Genomic DNA, 18,782 nt, shown 5'->3' with positions numbered 1-18,782 from the left:
GAAGTCCCGCCCCTACGCCGTCGTCACCGACGCCGCGGACGCCGGCTGCGCTCAGCAGCCGTTAGAGGGAGGAGGCGAGCCGAGCGGAGGAGGGAGCGGCGGCCGACAACGGCGGGAACGCCGGGTCGAGGCGGCGCTACGACAGAGCCTTGGGGGGGACGCAGAGACTTGCTTCAACCAGCCAGACTGAAGTGCGTGGTTGAGCGAGAAGCCGGTCTCCCTCGCCTCCTCGCCACGCTATGTTTCTAGGGGATTTTCCCCTTTTCGCGCTTCCCTCTGCCGGCTCTTCGCACACTCTTAACTCTTTGAGGGCTCCGAGGAGGTCCTGCCGCTGCCTTCGACCCCGATTGTGCACATATAATGGGTCCTGGAGTCGCCTGCCTGCCACGCAGCCTGGGGGCGTCAGCTCAGCTAGCCAGGAGGAACTGGCCAGGTTAGGACCGGGGCCCTGGGTGAATCCTTCCCCGCCCCTCGCGTCCTGCTCCAGAGTCGTAACATTTGTCAACTCTTTATTTAAGGTTGTAAACTAGAATGGGGAGAGAAGGTACTAGTTTTTGAGAGCATCAGTTATATACCAAGGGCTGAAATGAGGTAGAGTTTCAGTCTCTTAAGAATACGTGGTAGAAGAAATAGATACTCTTCTTTACCACGTTTGTTCAGCGTCTTGGTTCGGGGTTTTGGTTCTCATTGCATTGTGAAGCACAGCTTATTTTTACCTGGGCTGTAGCTATGATTAGAAAGGCAACTGAGATAGGAACTTTTTTTGTTGAAATGAGGAAAGAGGAGCCATTCCATGAGACAATGAGTTGGGTAATTGAGTGTCAACACATGGATTACAAAGATGTGGAAGATAGAGAACAGAATATAGAATCCAGAAACAAACTGCTGTGCCATGTACAAGTGTTTAATAATAGTAGCTCACATTTGCTGAGCATTTAGGTATCAAGTACCAGAGCACTTTTTCAGATTATATTATTTAACCCTAAGACGGGTGCAATTATTATCTGACTTTACAACATTACTCAGATCCATTACTGGTAAGTGTTGAAGCCGGGAGACCTGGACTCCAGAAGTCTTGGTGGTAATCAGTAAACTATATGCTACAAATCACTGCTAAGTGGGAAAGAGATTATCTGAGAAATAACAAGCCCATGGAGACAGAATTTCTATCTCCTTTCTCAAATACCAGATGAATCAAAAATTTAAATGTAAAGAATGAAGCCAAAAAAACACTACAAGAAAATCAAGGAGAGTATCTTTATAATCTTGAGCTGAGAAAGGCCTTTGCTAAGTATGAAACAAGAACCAGAAACCATAACAGAAAAAAATGGTAAAAATTACCCACATGAAGATTGTAATCTTCTATATACAAGTTGTAATCTTCTATACACAAATAATGAACCAGTGGAAAATACATTTGTAACGTGGAAAAAGAAGGAAAAATATTCCTAATATACAAAGAGCTCATAGAATATCAATTTTAAGGGGTGCCTGGGTGGTGCCCGTTAAGCATCCCACTCTTGGTTTCGGCTCAGGTTGTGATCTCAGGGTTGTGAAATGGAGCCCTTCAATGGGCTCTGTGCACAGTGTAGAGTCGGCTTCAGACTCTCCCTCTCCCTCTTCCCCCCCCACACATGCGTGTGTGCGTCTCTCTCTAATCTTTCATTTTAAAAAAAGTATCAATTTTAAAAACACCTCAATATAATTAGCAAAGGAAATCAATAGGATATTTTTAAGCCAAGAAAAATGAACAACTAATTAAATGAAAGATATTCAACATTCCAAACAGATCCTTTTTGTCCCTCAGGGTACATAGTGATACGGGGTTACAATTACTATTGTGCACTTACTGGTGTTAAGGTTGAAATTGGGACAATCTTATTTACCAAAATTTCATTAGCCTTTGCCCCAGAATCTCATTTCCTAGTCCATTCATTCTAAGGAAAATAACAAAAAGAAACCATTCATATGGATGTTCTTCACTCCCTTTTTTGTAATAAGTGTTTTTGGAAACAGTGTAAGTGCCATCACTAGGATGCTAGTTAAATTACAGTGCATGTGCACAATGGAATACCTTTAACCTATTTATAATGATGGAAATCTTTATTTACATGAAAATATGTTCATAGCATATAGGTCCCCCCATAAAAGGAGAATACAAATCAGCAAGAACAGCATCATCTTGACATGAATATATATGTGTATATTTGTGTATATAAATGTACAAAAAGATCTGGAAGGATGTTGGCCAAAATGCAAATGATTTTTATTTTGTCTTTTGGACTTTTTAATCTCATTTGAATTTTTTTATAATGTCTATCATTTTTACAAAAAACTTTTATTTTTAATTAAAGATATGCCAGTGAAAGGGGAGCAGTTGACTGTAGACACCCATAGGTAGATGACCAATGTGAAATAATTATATCTGAGAGCTAAATTCTCAGCTTTTTAAGTATCCATAAATTTGATTATATTATTTTACCTCAAGTTAGCAAATGTAACTCATCACTTGGACATCATGATTCTGACTTCCTAAATTGGCCAGTGTATCCATCCTATGTGTTGTTTTCTTTGTACCTCTCCTGGTATTTGTGACACTCAATCATAATTCCCTCTTTCTGTCACTAGACTGTTTGCTCCTACAATATATATCTTTTTCTGCTATATGTTATATATTTATTTTCCCCTGATTCATCATTTGTCATCTATTTTATTTTTGTATGCAGAAATTTTACTTTTAATGCTAATGAATTATATAGATATTAAAGGGATAGTTCAACAACTTTATGCCAATAAATTTGACAACTTACATGAAGTGGACAAATTCCTGGAAAAACTACAATTGACACAAGAAGAAAAAGACAAGCTAAATGGACCAATATCTGTTAAAGAAATGGAATTTCTAATCAAAAACTTTCCCAGAAAGAAAACTCCAGGGCCAGATGGCTTCACCAGTAAATTTTATCAGACTTTTAAAGAAGATAAAATACTAATCCTGTCTATTTCAGAGACTAGAGCAGGAATGAACACTTCCAAACTCATTTTATGAGGCCAAATAATCCTGATATCAAAACTTGACCAGGACATTCTACAAGAGAATTAAAAACCAGTATCCCACATGAATATAGATTTTAAAATTCTTAATGAAATATTGGCAAATTGAACCTTGCAATATAAAGGTTAAGATGCTAAGAAAGGTGTGGTTTAACATTGAAAAGTCAGTGTAATTCACCACATTAACAGAATGGAAGAGAAAAAGTGATGGTCTCAGTAGATGCAGAAAAAGCATCTGACAAAATTCAAACCCATTCATGTTTAAAAAAAAAAAAAAAACTTCAAGTACAGAAGAGAACTTCCTTGGGGCGCCTAGGTGGCTCAGTCATTAAGTGTCTGCCTTTGGCTCAGGTCATGATCTGAGGTCCTGGGATCGAGCCCTGCATTGGGCTCCCTGCTCGGCAGGAAGCCTGCTTCTCCCTCTCCCACTACCCCTGCTTGTGTTCCCTCTCTTGCTGTGTCTCTCTGTCAAATAAATAAATAAAATCTTAAAAAAAAAAAAAGGGAACTTCCTCAGTATAACAACAATCATCTTAAAAAAATGTAATGTGAAATATTAAATCTTTTCCCCCTAAGGTCAGGAACAACATAAGACAAGAATGTTTGCTCTCACCACTTCTATTCAGGGTTATGTTGAAGGTCCCAATCAATGTAATAAAACAATAAGAATATGCATAAAGATTGGAAAAACTTGGACTTCCTGATTTCAAAACTATAGTAATCAACACAGCTGTACTGCCAAAAGCATATATAAGTGAGATGTAATTCAGAGTCCATAAATAATACCACCTCACTGATAATGAGGAATTCTTAATCTCAGGGAACAAACTGAGGGTTGCTGGAGTGGTGGGGGGTGGGAGGGATGGGGTGGCTGGGTGATAGACATTGGGGAGGGTATGTGCTATGGTGAGCGCTATGAAGTGTGCAAGACTGTTGAATCATAGCTCTGTACCTCTGAAGCAAATAATACATCATATGTTAAAAAGAAGATAGCAGGAGGGGAAGAATGAAGGGGGGGAAATCAGAGGGGGAGATGAACCATGAGAGACTATGGACTCTGAAAAACAAACTGAGGGTTCTAGAGGGAGAACCTAGTGGGAGGATGGGTTAGCATGGTGATGGGTATTAAAGAGGGCACGTTCTGCATGGAGCACTGGGTGTTATATGCAAACAATGAATCATGGAACACTACATTAAAAACTAATGATGTATGGTGATTAACATAATAAATAAAATAAATAAAACCTTTATATTTATGGTCAATTGACTTTTGGCAAAGGTGCCAAGACAATTCAGTAGGAGAAAGAATAGTCTTTTCAAAAAAATGATGCTGGGAAAACATGGAAAAGAATGAACTTGGACCCCTATACATATACAAATATTAAGATAAAGATCTAAATTTAAGAACTAACACTCAGAAAAAAAACATAGCCATAAATCTTCATGGCATAGAAATGCTTTCTTGGATGTGATACCAAGAGCACAAACAACCAAAGGAAAAAATAAATTATACTTTATCAAAATTAAAAATTAGGGGGCTTCAAAGAGCACTATCAAGAAAGTGAAAAGACTGCATCTCCTGGGGCACCTCTCAGGCCAAGCCTTCGCCCCCACCTGCCCCACTGCAGATGAAGTGTGAGCACCACATATGGAAGAAGAGAATTCCATAAGTTGGCTGATGCCAAGATATTTGAGCAATTGGGGTGTGACAGTGGTGTGACTAGTGGAGGAAGGAATCCAGGTTTCCCAGCAGAACCCCAAGGACTTCTTTTGAGTTCTGAACCTTAATAAGAAATGTGATATCTTACAGCAAAAGGTGCTGGCAGTGTCGGTGTGTCCACAGTCTCTGCCTTATTTTGCTGCTAAATTATGCCTCAATGCGATTGATGCATCCTGAAGACTCTGTGGCTTCCTCAACAGTCTTGGGGTATGCACTGTCTATTACAACAGCGGCTGGGGATTTCAGGATCCTGGAGAGTAAGAAAGAATCTGTGTCTCGATGCCTCCAGCACAGTGAGGAAGAGCCAGTGTTACCCAAGCTCACCTCCACCTGTCCAGGCTGGGTCCCATACTTGGAACATGTGCTGGGCCACCATGTCACCCCCCCCACCTGTATACCACCAAGTCTCCCCAGCAGATCTGGGGCTCTATGGTGAAGGATTACTTTGCCAGATAGCAGAACCTGTCCCCAGACAAGATTTTCCACATTATTATGGCCCCTGCTCTGATGATAAACTGAAGGCCTTTCGAGAAGATTTTCCCACAGCTTCACATGGTTCCCAGGGTGCTGACTGACTGTATATGAACCTCAGGTGAAATTGTTCAGATAATGGAGCAAAGTGACCTCTTGGTGAAAAGACGCTGCCATGTACACACTGTTTGGCGGCCTGAAGGAGAGGGTGAGGCACTGACACCATGATGGAGCCACCTCCAGCAGGTACCTGGCACACATCTTCAGACATGCGGCCAAGCAGCTATTTAATGAGGATGTGAGGGAGGTCACCTGCCACACCCTGAAGAACAAACAGGTTACCCTTGAAAAGAATGGGGAGGTTCTGTTATGCTTGGCTGCTGTGTACTGCTTTCAAAACATCCAGGATGTGGTTCTGAAGCTGGAGAAGGGCACCATACCACTTGGTGGAAGTGCTCGCCTGGACCAGTGGATGTTTAAATGACAGAGGCCAAGCCCAGACCGAGGATGGGCATGCAGACAAGGTGCTGCTGCGGCAGATGGAAGGCATCGACCCTGACCTCCCCATGCAGCCCCCTAAACCAGCGCCCACATGCAGGAGCTATACCAGGAGTGGCTAAACAGGGCCGACCCCCCCCCCCCCACGGAGTCCAGGAAGCCCTGCACACAATGTGCCAGGGCCCAGGGTCCCCTGCCGTCACCTGAGACCTCAAGTGGTAAAGATGAGAAGGTTGGGAGGCATGTCCTATCAGCTGCCCAAGGAGGGAGGAGCAGCTGAGTGTGGGCATCAGAGACACTGGAGGAAAACCGCTCAGCTTCTCAGTTATTACCTTTGTTTTTCAGAATTCTCTACCCCCATTTGTTGGTGGCTCTCTCAGTCAGTTTGATTTGGTGCTATCTTTGTAATAATGTGCGACTGGAATATTTTAACATAAGAGAAGGACTGCCCCAAGTTAAGTATCCATTTAGCCTAAGACTGAAAAATATCCTGAAGAACAAGAATGAAGATAGATTACCATCTTTTAGACTTAAAAAAAAATCCCAAAAATATCCTGTAAAGAGCTAAGACCCCAGAAGTTCAGATTCACGTGCTTCAGAGAGATTTGATGTGGAAATTAAGAGAGGATACAAGCAGGCTGTAGGGTTTGTGAGGCCACAGTCCACACTCTGCCTGATTTGGCTTTTATTTTTACCCACTTACATCATTCCTGAAAATGTTTTTGCTAGAACATGAATAAATTGCAACCTTTCGGAATCAGGGGCTGATATACAAATCTGGATTTCCAGCTTTTCTGACAACAGTGGGCCACGTTCCTCAGTCCTGTGGTTGCCAGAGTGCAGTAGCAGCCTCCTCCTGGGACCAGACCTCTAACTGGGGACCCTGTGGGTGTTGGTGGCTTGGGTCCCAGACTCATACTTTTATATTCAGCCTCTAAGGTGAACTCACCTTGAGACAGGGGAGGTCTGACAAGGGTGACCGGTATTACCAACTGGAGGATGGAGGATGGAGATGGGCTGCCCTGCTTAGGCCAAGCTGTGGGTTCAGGAGGCAGCTACCTTAATCCCTCCCCAGTGAGGTTAGCAGCAGAAGACCCTCCTGATCCTGCTGTGCTCCTGCCTTCTCCCTGTCTATGCTTCTTGAGGGACTCTCTCATCCTGCAGCCTACACTGCTCCTGTGAGCACACCTTAAAGAAGTAAGAGAGAAATAAGTTTATCCACAAAGAGAAAGGACTAGCAAGCAGCCAGAAATCTACAGAATCATGGCACTCCACATCAGAACTCGTCCTTGAAATGAAAGACATCTGAGAATGGCCTGGTGTTGGTTTTTCAAAGCACTTGGGTTTTGTTAACATAAATGATAATGTTCTTAAGCCCTCCATGGCCTAAAGCCTAGCAGGCTCAGTTTCCTTCATCGTATTCTGTATCATATTGTACCTGTATACCTTCCGAGTTGATAGCTAAATATTGTTTGAAATTGTATATTTTTCGGGCACTTGGTTGGCTCAGTCAGAAGAGCATGAGACTCTGCATCTTGGGATCATGAGTTCAAGCCCCACATTGGGTGTAGAGATTACTTAAAAACTTTTTTAAAAAATTGTATATATTTTTCTTTCAATCTGTTCACAATAAGATTTCATCCTCCACAGCAACTGATATGGAATAAACAGGAAGAAGGTGGGGGGAAAAAAAGAAAGTGAAAAGACAACCTATTGAATGGGAGAAAATATTTGAAAATCATATCTGATGAGAACTTGTATTCAAAATATATAAAGAATTCTTACAATTCAACAATAAAAAGACAAGCTAATTTAAAAGCGGACGAAGGATTTGAATAGAGATTTCTCCAAAGAAGCTATACAAACACCCAATAAGGACATGAGAAGATGATCAACATCATTTGTCATTAGGGAAATGAAAAATCAAAACCATGATGAGATACCATTTTACACCCACTAGGATGGCATGGACAATAACAAGCATTAGTGAGAATGTGAAGAAATAGAATTAGAATTACCTCAGTGGTGGGAATGTAAAATGGTGCTTTGGGAATAACGTGGCAGTTCCTCAAGAGGTTAAAATAAAGTTACTGTATGAACCAGCAGTTCCACTCCTAGGTACATACCTAAGTGAATTGGAAACCTATGGTCATGCAAAAATGTATATACAAATATTCATAGCAACACTATTCATAATAACTAAAAGGTAGAAACAACCCAAATCTCCATCAACTAATGAAGGAATAAAATAAATGTGGTATATCTATGCAATGGAATATGATTCAGCCGTAAAAATGAAGTGCTGATTCATGCTACCACCTGGATAAACCTTGAACACATTATATGCAAAGTGAAAGCTACATTTATGATTCCATTTATATGAAATGTCCAGAATAGGCAAATCTATAGAGATTAAGAAAATAGATTAGTAGTTGTCAGGGGCTGGGGATGGGGATAATGGTGAGTAACTGTTAATGAATACAGGGTTTATATTTGGAGCGATAAAAATTTTTTGGAATTAGTGATGAGGTTGCACAGCTTTGCAAATATACTAAAAACCACTGAATTATACACTTGAAAAGTGGATTTTATGGTATATGGATTATATAAATAAATTTAGAAAGGAATAAGTAAAACTGTAGTCACAGGCAACATGATTATTATACAGAGAAAAACCTATGTAATACACAAAAAAAGCTACTAGAACTAATAATTTAGCAAGTCATACGCTACAGGGTCAATATACAAAAATCAATTCTACTTCTATACACCAGCAACAAGTAATTGGGAAGTGAAACTGAAAACAATATCATTTATAATGTATCCAGAAACACTGGAAATCTAGGAAGAAGCATGACAAAAGATGTGCAAGACCTCTGTATTGAAAACCACAAAACCTAGCTGAGGGAAATTTTAAGTCTTAAATAAATAGAGAAATATGTCATATTCATGGATGGTAAAACACTATCATTAAGTTCTCCATTCTTCCTAAGTTGATTTGTAAATTCAACCCAATCCCTATCAAATTCCAACAGGCTCTTTTTAGGTTTTTTTTGAGACCTAGATGAAGTAATTCTAAAATTTATCTTAGAAGCTGAAGGGCCTAGAATAGCCAAGACAATATGTAAAAAGAACAATGTTTGAAGTCTTATAACTACCTGATCACAAGATTTCTGGAAAGTTACAGTAAGCAAAATAGTGTATTACTACATAAGGATAGGCTAGTAAATAAACAGATCCAAGCCTACAAATAGAACCCCACATATGCAGTCATTTCATTTTTGACTAAGGCAGTAAAGCAATTAAATGTGAAAGAAAGTTGTTGTTACTGTTGTTTTAAAAAATATTGCTACAACAATTCGATATCCATTTGTTTAAAAAAAAAAAAGAAGAACTTTAAGGTCCTATTTAACTCCATAGGTTCATAGGCCTAATATAAAACCCGGATCCATAAAACTTCTAGAAGAAAACATAGAAGAGCATCTTTATAACTTTGGAGTAGGCAAATATTCCTTGCATGGGACACAAGAGGCACTAATCACAAAAAAATTTGACAAATTGGACTTCATCAAAACTTAAATTTATGTTCTTCAAAGACAGCATTACACTACAGAATGGGAGATATGCACCACACGTGTATTTAGCAAAGGGCTTGTATCAAGAATATATAAAGAACTCCTACAAGTTAATAAAAATTAAGTTATAAACAATAACACACTGAAGATAGTATCTCAACAAAGTAGGTATATTAGGAATGTACCGCAAAAAAATAAAGACCGTATATGACAAACCTACAGCTAACATCATACTCAACAGTGAAAAGCTGCTTCCAGCTTCTTTTCTTCTAAGATCAGAAACAAAACAAAGATGCCCACTCTCACCACTTTTATTCAACATAGTATTGGAAATCCAACTAGTAATCAGAAAGTCACTCACTAAGTGCACCTCTACTCAGAGCAAAGGCAGATATATGATCCTGAGGGATATATCCAAACCGCAGAAAAGCTTCGTAAGCTGTCAAACAACAAATGGGTTTGTCTACTATGGCAGATAAATGAAAGAAATAACTTCTATAAAACTGAAGGCTTTGATATTATGGAGCTAACAAATTTCACATTACAAGTAAGTGGAATAAGGGGGTCCTTAGGAACCTAATAGGAAATTGTTTACAAGTTTAAATGAGAAAAAATGAGGACATTTGTTTGGAGTATTTGAGAAAGAAAAGAATGCTGTAGGATATGGGAATTCTTTTAATAAAGAGCAGGCATTCCAGTATTCCTTTTCACATTTAATGCTTTGTTGCCAGAGCCAGAACAAATGTAGAGAAATAAGCTGGTATTTCAGAATGTCAAGGAAAAAAAGTTATATGTCATATGGCTCAGTGGCAGACAAAACTATTTTTGTCTCTTAAAATTTCACATACCTTCTCCTTTTCTCATCTCTCCTCGTCTCCTATTTCTCTTATCATTCTACTTTTCCTTCTTGTTCTCTTTCATCGTCTTCATTTTTTCTTCTTCCTCAAGATCAGGTTTCTCAACCTTAGTTTCCTTTCTGACTCCCTAAGGAGCCAGTTTAGATACTTTTTTCCCTAAGTGCTCCCTCTGCCCCCTATGAGATCTTAAACCACAAATATCCCATGTGTCTGTTTATATATTGTGGTTCTTTGGAGGGTCACAAACCGTTGTAGTATCTCAGGTTTTCTGCCCATCAAGAATGCATGCTCCATATAATAAGCTCTTTGAGGGGATCATGTTTGGTTTACCACTGTATACTACTGCGCTTAATATAATTCTTGGAACATAGTAGGGAATCAACAAATATATTAGATGAATACTCATTGGGTGAAAAGTGAAAAATGATCTCTGCTACACACTTATCATCCAACTAAACTAATATTCTTGGATCTTTTTTAGACAATGCTACCTACTGCTGATTACTGAACAATACCTCCACATTCCAAGAATATCTTCCTGAGACTATATCCCTGTGACTTGATGGAAACTTGGAAAGCACTCTAATCACAAAAGCAGTACATTTGCAGCCAGTTCCGAGGGTGGGTTACTTATACAGCTAATTTCATCTATCGTAACTGATGTTCTTTTCCTAGCTTCAGTTTCAGACACTGATCACTGCCTAAATTTTTCACTAAATTCTGATGCTATATAGTGTCTTTGGTACTTATATTCCTCAAGTTTATCAGTTTCAGTTGAGGTGCAAGAATTAGAGAATGAAAAAGAAGGTGAAGGCACTGTAGGAGAGGGAGAAAAGAAATAGAGGTCATTAAACTTCTGTTTCTTTTTTATCTGTAAGAGCTCTTCTAGCTCTAAAATTTTGTGATCTTGATGGTTATGCTCTGAGTGGTTCACAATAAAAGCATTTGGCAATCTGCGGAGATGTCGCTCGTTGCCTCAAGATTAGTGGGACAGTGCTGCCAGCATTTGTGGGTGAGGCCAGGGATGCTAAACATCCCGCAATACATGGGACTTTGGTCAGTTCAGGTCCTTAGAAAAGCAGACATCAGGACAGAATCAGATGAGCAAGAGATTTATTAGGGAGAATGGCTGCTAAGAATGAAGGAGAAAGGCAGAAGTAGGCCAGGAGTGCCTTCACACTGGCGTAGCTCTTCTGCTCATGCAAGGAGAGAGGGAAGGAAGCAAGGTTAGGTAGGAAGAGTCTCAGGCTGCAGTACAGCTCTCAGAAAGTCTTGGTCCTGCCAATAGGGAACCTCGGAGCAAAAAACTGATCCCCATTTGAGGGGTCCCAGTTTGGGCAGGCATGGCCTGGCTCTAGTACCCTTACTGTGCTCAGCCACTGGTGGGTGGAAGTTCCAGGAAGGTAAGGCTGTAGCATAAAAGCTGTGTTGAATTCTCGAAGTAGGGCACTAGAAGACTGTCCGCTAACTAGAAGCCCCATAGCAGGCGCTCAAGGGCACTCACTCTCACTATTTCTCTCTCTCTCTCCTTTATAAAGAAAAAAAAAAAAAAAAACACTTTACCCAGAAATCTTTGCCTGTAAAGCAAAAAAAACAAGATGATATAAACAAGAACATCATCTGAGACATATCAAGGTGATGATTTTGACACTTTTCCTTTTTTTATTTTCCAGGTTAAAGTCGGACACAGAATAAATTTGGGGAGACAAGTCTTGAGAGTTGAGATCCAACACGGGAAATAAGATGAATAAACTCCCTAGGCTGCATGAGTATTCACATTTCTGATTTGCAACATGTTTATTTCTTCTTTTGACCTCAAAAGGCGTTGGGGAACTCAGGGAAAACTATATGGCATCTTTTAAGTTTTGCTTATGGTCGTCAAGAGGAATAGCATCAAAATTTAAAAGAGGTGGCACCATCTGGCTTACGGTATCAATAATCTTATCACAGATCCACCCCTGTGGTTTCTGTTCAGACTGAGGCTCTCACTTCACTGTCAACCTCATTCGCATTCACAGTTTTAGCATTACAGCTAACAATTTTTTTAATTGACGGTCTGCAACCTTTTGCCTGAGCTATAGGCAGAGTCACTTTGTCGGGGGAGGAATCTTCATGTCATCATTAACAAATGCTTTACTAGTTTCTTTATCTGGCTAGCAGGTGCTTCTGAATAGACCAGGTTGGGAGGAATTTTCTTGGCATTATTTTTAATTTGTATCTTGATTTTTGGAGGTAAACTAATGTCATTTTTAATTGCTGCCAGAGGCATTTTGTCAAAGGATTCCTTTTTGGTTCCTTCATCTTCGTCATCTGCTTCGTCTTCTTCTTAAGTATCATTTCCTGATATTTCTGTAGATTTAGAAGAATTTGCATCTATTATGTATTCTCCTCTTCATGATTTCTTCAATCCTATTTTTTCTCTCTAGTCTTTCCAGCAAGTTCTCTCTTGAAAATCTGAGCAGTGTATCCCATGACCACCATAAAATGCCCCTTGCCCCACACTGATCCATTTCTCCACTCATGTTCTGGGAGCAGCTCCTCTAAAATTCTTCTAGACTTCTCTTCCTGAGCTAAAGCTTAGAAGGAGATTACTAGGACAAACTACACCCCCGTCACTCAGATGGTCTCAGGGCTACAAATGGTACTCGTCCTCCTCACTCCTATTCCAAATCCCACTGCCTTTTACCTCCCACCTCTGCAAGTCTTAGTAGCCTACGTCGGTGTGACCCGAATCCTTATTCCTAATGAGAATGTATGGTTATTGGCAACTATACCCTTCTCAGGCAGGGATTGCTGCACATGCCCTTCCACAGTTCCAATTACATACCAAGAGACTTCCAAGTGAATCACCTAGGATCCGCATATATTTTTCCCTGTCCATTAGGTGAAAGCAGCCCTTCCTCTTCCTGTTGATCTAGGTCATTTACCCCTACCAAGACAGGGACTCCTCTTCTTGCCTGCTGGTGGCCAGACGCAAAAAGTCCAAAGTGCCCAAATGGTAGCCATACCTTATAGTTCAGTGGGACTCTTGTTGTGTTGCTTGACAAAAATATACTTCCTTTGGGGACCAGGAATTCTAAACCTGCAAAGCACAGAGTTGTGAGAAGAGGAAGCACAAAGTCTCCCAATGACTCACTGAGATGTTAGGTGGGGCCACTTCTGCTCCCTCCACTTTGTTCCTGGACCCACATATTCTTCCTATTAGGAGCAGTGCCAATCAGAGGTCTCTGATTTAGTGTATATACTACATCCTGAAGGATGGTACTCAATCCTTGCTGAATATGCCCTCTAAACTGACATTTCAGCTGTGCCTTCGGTAGGTGGTCTAGTGCTCTTATCAGGCTGGCTGCTTCTGGGTAGTGCAGTAGGTGGTACAGCCAGTAGATGCCTTGGTCATGAGCTTCACTCCCACATCACCTTTACGGTGAAGTGGTTCTCCTGTTTGGATGCACTGTTGAGTGGAATCCCATGCGAGGGGATAAGGCCTTCTATAAGCTCCTAGATGGTAGTACAGGCTGAGGCTCTGCCGGCAAAATAGGCAAATACATACCCAGAATAGGTATTTATCCCTGTGAGGATGAACTACTGGTCACTACAGGATGAAAAGGGCTCAGTGTTGTTGACTTGCCACCAAATGGCTAAGGGCTCAGTGTTGTTGACTTGCCACCAAATGGCTCGTTTATCTCAAATAAAATGCCTTATCAGGGACTCAGTGTTAGTCTTTGCTGCTAGCAAGTTAGACCTCCAGAGATAGAAGCAGCTAGATTGGCCCTGGTAAGTGGGAATTCATGCTGTTGGCCCCATGTGTGGCCTCTATCTCTGCAAACGTGACCATCCCATTCATGTGCCCATTGTGCCAGTTTTGAGGTAGGCCATGGCCAAGCTTGGTTAACATCAACTGGTAGAAGCTTTTTATCTACTTGATTGTTCCATACCCTTTCCAATGTTGGAATCAACATGTGATGCAGAAATCTTTACCCTTTGTGACCACTCTATTATGCCTGTCCACGCACCTGTACTCCAGACCTCTGTTTCCCAATCTTCCAGGCTTTTCCTTCAAAATCCTGACCAGCTGGCCAGGCCATGGCCACTGCCCAGGCAACTGTACAAATTCCCATCACAGGTACTTCTTCTTTCATACAAAGTAGATGACCAACTATACTGCTTGAAGCTCTGCCCACTAGGAAGATTTTTCCTCTCTGTTGTCTTTTAGGGACACCACTGAATATGGCTATAATGTACTGCCATCCATTTTTTAGTTTCCATCCACGTATCAAGACAGCTCATTCAGAATCAAGTTTGAACTTTTTTCTTCTCCCTCAGCTGGCCGTACAGCCTGAGGAAGGGGTGCTAGTACAAGTTTAGTGGGTGTAGAGGGGTGGGACTACTAGCATATGCAGTTAACTCATGCCTTGGGATTTGACTTTGAATGCGTCATTTATATATTATGACGAACCGCTGCTGGGCCCATCAACTTTATGACAGGGATGTCTGACAGAATTCAGCTCATGATGGCACTTTGGGACACAGGGTAACTTGGCGCCTCATGGTCAAGCTTTCTGCCTCTACTGGGGCCCAGTACCATGCCAGCGGCTGTTTCTTGAGTGGAATAAAATCTTCTGCTACAGATTGCCTGGCCTTGCCAACCAAAATCCCAGAGGACTATATTGTGATCTCCTACTGGGACTTGGTTTAAATTCCACACTGACTGCTGCAGAGCCCATTGCCGTTCCAGGCTTCACTTAGAACTGGCAACTTCCCATGTACCCCAGGATATGAGCCAGACTGGTATTCCTAGGTGTGGAATTTGTGCTTTTGGAACCCCAAGAGGCCCACCAGACACTGTGCTTCCTTATAGTAGGAGATGCACGATACAGAAATTTGTCTTTGACTCTGGAGGGGATGTCTCCACATGCCACTGACTATTGGACCTCTAAAAACTTTACTGAATCTTCTTAGGGTTTATCTCCCACCCTCTGGAGGCATATATCTTTCCAAGGCCTCTAGCATGCAAACCATTTCTTGCTCATCCTACCCATCAGTATATTATATCCATGGTATAATATATCCATGTAATGTTCTACAGGATACCCAAACAGTCCAGATCTCTTCGGACTGTATTACAAGAGAGGGCAGAAGAATTAACATAGTCCTTGGGCAAAACTGGAAATAAACGACCTCTTCCACATGAATATGAATTGCTTCTTATCCTTATTTCTGATTGGAATATAAAAGAATGCATTCACCAAATCAGTGGCCACATGCCATGTACTTGAGACCTTATTAATCTGCCCTAGCGATTATAGTATGTCAGGCACAACTTGAATTGGGACTACTACTTGGTTAAGCTCGCTGTGGTCGTCTACATTCACACTGTAGGATGCACAGTGGCCCTAATCACCCCCATCAACCCTGGGACACAGTATCTTTTTTTATTATGTTAACTGAGGTGGGTAACAATTGCAAAGGCTTGTTGGCCTTCCTCGCTATGTTAGTTCTTAGCTAACAGCCTAAGGACCCAATCCTTCAACTGTCAATTATGTTTATTGCAATTATATATTCAGGTACCAGGGAAATGACCAGTGGGTAGGTCTGCTGACCCATGTGAATTCTCTGTAAACCAGAGTTTAACCAGGACTCTATTAGTTGCTTCTGTAAGCCCTAGCTTATGGAACCCAGGAACCAGGGCATGATGATGACACTTTGGATCTTCAGTTACTCTGCTCAGAATCTAAGTCCAAAGCTCCTTGAAATGACTGAGCAGTCCCCTTTTCCCATGGTAAGTGTCCTCTTCAAGTAGATGTCCCGGGTCCCTTTGGGAATGAGGGAAAATCATTACAATATATAGTTTCCACGACGTGGCAGAGTCCTTCCCCTCGGGACCCAGCTACTTGTTTAGTCAGTAGACTCCAGACCTGAAAATTGGCTCAAATTCAGGAACCAAGCAACACATTATGACTTTTTGTTGAGATAACTGCTCCTCCATTCTTGCCTGCTTCTGATTATAGATGTTAAGCTGCACCCTTATTAGCTGCCTATCTGTTCCGCCCCTAAGCTAAGGTGACCGACTTGTCCCAGTTTTTTTTTAAGTTCCAAAGAGAGGTCCTCTTGTTCTCACACTTAGGCTTCAACTGTTCATAAACAGCCCCCAGCTTCTCATTCTCTTTCTGTAGGGCATCAGTACAACTTAGTAATAACTGGCCAACTCCACTGTCTTTCAAAGCATTGCTCTCTCATGTCTTTCAAACACCTGAATCATTATACAGGCAAGGATGTTCCCCACACTAGGAGAAAACCGTAGTTTGTTTTGTTTGCCCTTTACCAGTTTTTTTCCCGTTCTGAAAAATTACATCAGCAGCAACACTGACTTGATACTTGAATCACCAATACAATATGCCTATATCTGAATTTGTGCCTATCTCATGCATATATATGAATATGCTTTCTTAACCCTTATTTCAAAATATAAATAAAATTGCTAACAATATCCCTTTGAATATTGTTTTCCCTAAACTCTAAAATTATTTTAAGCATGTGGGATTCTCACACCTGTTGGTGGGAATACAAACAGTATAACTTCTATAGGGGGAATTTGGCAATATCTAGCAAAATTAAAAGTTCATTTACCTTTGACCTAGAATCTGACTTCTAGGAATCTATCCCAAAGAAAACATGACAAAAATATCAAATTACAAAAAATCCTTGCAAAAATGCAAGCATATTCATTACAGCAATATTGGTTTATAGTCTAAGACTTCTTTGAATCCAGATGTTCATCAGTGGGGTACTGGCTTAAATACATTGTAATATATCCACACAGTGGAATATTATGCAGTTATAAAAAGGTAATAACTATATGTATTGTTATGGAATAATCCTAGGACAGGTTAAGTTTAAAAAAAAATCAAAAGCAAGGTACAGAACAGTGGTATGTAGTGTTTTCCTTTTTTTAAAAAGATTTTATTTAGGGTGCCTGGGTGGCTCAGCTGGTTAAGCGACTGCCTTTGGCTCAGGTCATGAACCTGGAGTCCCGGGATTGAGTCCCACATCGGGCTCCCTGCTCAGCAGGGTGTCTGCTTCTCCCTCTGACCCTCTTCCCTCTCGTGCTCTCTATCTCTCATTCTCTCTCTCTCAAATAATAAATAAAATCTTAAAAAAAAAGATTTTATTTATTTTAGAGAGAGGAGCATGAGCAAGGAGAGGAGCAGAGGGGGAGGGAGAGGGAAGGGGAAAGAATCTCAAGCAGACTCTGCAGCGAGCACGGAGCCCAATGCAGGGCTCCATCTCACAACTCTGAGATCATGACTTGAACCAAAACCAAGAGTTGGATGCCTAACCGACTGAGCCACCCAGGCGTCCCTAGTGTATTCCTTTTATATAAGAAAGGAAGGACAAAAAATAAATGCAAGGAAATCCTAAGCTTTCTTCATTTATATTTTTATTAATGATACTGATATTGTTGTTTGGAAAATAATTCTATGCAAATATGCAGATAAAGCAAATAAGCGATTATGTTAGTATCATTAAAAGAACTAAGAATTTGGGGGGTGTCTGGGTGGCTCAATTGGTTAAGTGTCTGACTCTTGGTTTTGGCTCAGGTCATGATCTCAGGATCATGGGATTGAGCCCCCCGCATTGGGCTCTGGGCTCAGTGTGGAGTCTGCTTGAGATTCTCTCTCCCTCTGCCCCTCCCCCCCTTTCTCTCTCAAATAAAATAAATAAAATCTTTTAAAAAGAACTAAGAATTTTGGTGTTAGAGGAAAGATATACAAATATAAAATCAAAGAGGAGTAAAATTTCTGTAATCGTCCATTTAAATTAGAAGCATTAGTATGTTCTTAAGATGTAATTTCCTCTTTTAAAATATGTATTTCCTAGCTCTTTCTACTGAAAAAGCCTATTTCAATGAGCCCTCCCACCACCCAGGTTACGATTTAAAAACTATTTCCCTGTAAAAGGAACTGAAGAATAGCAGAATATGCCACCCAAAATATGCCACTTAAGAATAAGGATAATTTTTAGCTGAAGACAACTGGGAAAAAGGAAATATAAGAAAAGCTCTCTGCTCTTTCCCTATTTGCCTGAAAGCAGGACATAAACTTGTAAAGGTGTCCCCTCCTTCCCCTCTCTACCAGGAAGGGCATCAGTTAATCATCAGAGAAAACTCCAGACCCTTATCAGCCCAAAGAAGGCACCACCAGAAGTGTCCTATTGAACAATCCCTGCTAAAACTAGCCCTTATCTACCATTAGCTTCCCCATAAATACCTTCCCATAATTTGCCACCCTTAGAAGCTCAAAGTCCTTTTCCTTTGTCTTGTCACTTCTCCATAAAATTACTGTTCCTTGCTAAGATGCTATATATACTCAACATGGGGCTCGAACTCACAACCCCAGATCGAGTCACATGTTCTACAGACTGAGCCAGCTGGGTACCCCAAAGAAATTTCTTTAGATTTCAAATAATAAATGCAGAAAAAAATTATAAAATTTGGGATATCACCATTTTGCAATTCTCAATGAAATAATGGACTGAGGCAATGATTATCAGTGTCTGCTAAGACATCAGAAAAAGAGGAACAGCTAGATATTGATGTGTTTTCTACTA

The 18,782-nt window shown here is 40.7% G+C and overlaps 1 long non-coding RNA gene across 1 annotated transcript; it reads left to right on the top strand.

Annotated features, from left to right (window-relative positions):
* The first annotated feature begins 65 nt into the window (after positions 1-65).
* Positions 66-11,953, top strand: LOC112831067 (uncharacterized). The gene is made up of 3 exons (XR_012380651.1): positions 66-433; positions 10,657-10,796; positions 11,849-11,953. It is a non-coding gene; the product is annotated as an uncharacterized lncRNA (long non-coding RNA).
* Positions 11,954-18,782: the final 6,829 nt, after the last annotated feature.

This window comes from Callorhinus ursinus, unplaced genomic scaffold, assembly GCF_003265705.2.
Source record: "Callorhinus ursinus isolate GAN/ISIS: 27379988/994484 unplaced genomic scaffold, GSC_fseal_2.0 scaffold14, whole genome shotgun sequence".
NCBI classification, from domain to species: domain Eukaryota; kingdom Metazoa; phylum Chordata; class Mammalia; order Carnivora; family Otariidae; genus Callorhinus; species Callorhinus ursinus.
Note: the sequence above shows the minus strand (reverse complement) of the source record. Positions and strands in the feature narration are given on the sequence as shown.